Source organism: Lotus japonicus, chromosome 4, assembly GCF_012489685.1.
Source record: "Lotus japonicus ecotype B-129 chromosome 4, LjGifu_v1.2".
Lineage (NCBI taxonomy): Eukaryota > Viridiplantae > Streptophyta > Magnoliopsida > Fabales > Fabaceae > Lotus > Lotus japonicus.
This window is the reverse complement of record NC_080044.1, coordinates 14,798,789-14,800,352: the sequence shown is the minus strand read 5'-3', so window position 1 is coordinate 14,800,352 and position 1,564 is coordinate 14,798,789.

Below are 1,564 nucleotides of genomic sequence, written 5' to 3'. Positions count from 1 at the left end.
TGAGGGACGGTTTTCAAATCTCGCTCAAAGTTCAGGGACGGTTATAGTTTTTAACCCTAAATAAAAACCTATCTTCTGCTAAGGGCTTAGTGAAAATATCTGCCCACTGATGGTCAGTATCAACATACTCTAGTGATAGAGTGCCATTCTGAACATGATCACGAATATAATGATATTTTACCTCTATATGCTTTGCTCTTGAGTGTAGAATGGGGTTCTTGCTGAGTGAGATAGCAGCTGTGTTGTCGCAATAAATAGGAATCTTCTTCAGAGACAACCCATAATCTTCTAGATGATTCTTCATCCATATGGTTTGTGTACAGCATGTGGCAGCTGAGACATATTCTGCTTCAGCAGTTGATAGAGCAATTGTGTTCTGTCTTTTGCTTGACCACGTGACAAGATTAGATCCAAGGAAATGGCAGCTTCCAGAAGTGCTTTTCCTTTCCACTCTATCTCCAGCAAAGTCAGCATCACAAAAACCTGAAAGTGTATACTCTGATGTTTTTCTATACATCAAGCCAAGGTTAGTGGTTCCTTTCAGATATTTGAGGATCCTCTTAACAGCAGTTAAGTGAGTCTCTCTAGGATCTGATTGGAATCTAGCACAGAGATGCACACTAAACAATATATCAGGTCTAGATGCAGTTAAGTAAAGAAGAGAGCCTATCATTCCACGATAGAGCTTCTGACAAACCTTAGAGGAAACTTCCTCTTTCTCAAGAATGCATGTTGGATGCATTGGAGTCTTTGAGATGTTGCAGTCACTCATGTTGAACTTCTTCAGAAGTTCCAGGGTGTATTTCTTCTGATGGATATAGGTGACTCCTGGTCTTTGATCTATTTGAATTCCCAGGAAGTATTTAAGTTCTCCCATCATGCTCATTTCAAATTCAGCCTGCATTAACTTAGAAAATTCCTTGCACAAGGAGGGATTAGCAGAACCAAAAATGATATCATCAACATAAATCTGAACTATAAGAATGTCATTCTTATAGGTTCTGCAGAAGAGAGTATTGTCACCTTTACCCCTTACAAACTCATTCTGTAGAAGAAAGGAGCTGAGCCTTTCGTACCACGCTCTAGGAGCTTGTTTCAATCCATAGAGTGACTTCTTAAGCTTGTAGACATGCTCTGGGTGTTTGTCATCTTCAAATCCAGGAGGTTGCTTGACATACACTTCTTCTGAAATGTAGCCATTGAGGAAGGCACTCTTGACGTCCATCTGGTGAAGAATAATGTTGTGATTTACTGAGAAGGAAATCAGTAGCCTTATAGCTTCAAGCCTTGCTACTGGAGCAAAGGTCTCAGTGTAATCAATTCCCTCTTGTTGACTGTAGCCTTGAGCCACCAGTCTTGCCTTGTTTCTTGTTACTTCTCCTCTTTCATTTAGCTTGTTTCTGAACACCCACTTGGTTCCTATGACATGGAAACCTTTAGGTTTAGGCATTAAGGTCCATACATCGTTCTTGGTGAACTGATCTAGCTCTTCTTGCATTGCTTGAATCCAGCCTTTGTCTTCAAGAGCTTCATCAACTGATTTTGGCTCAATGAGAGACACAAA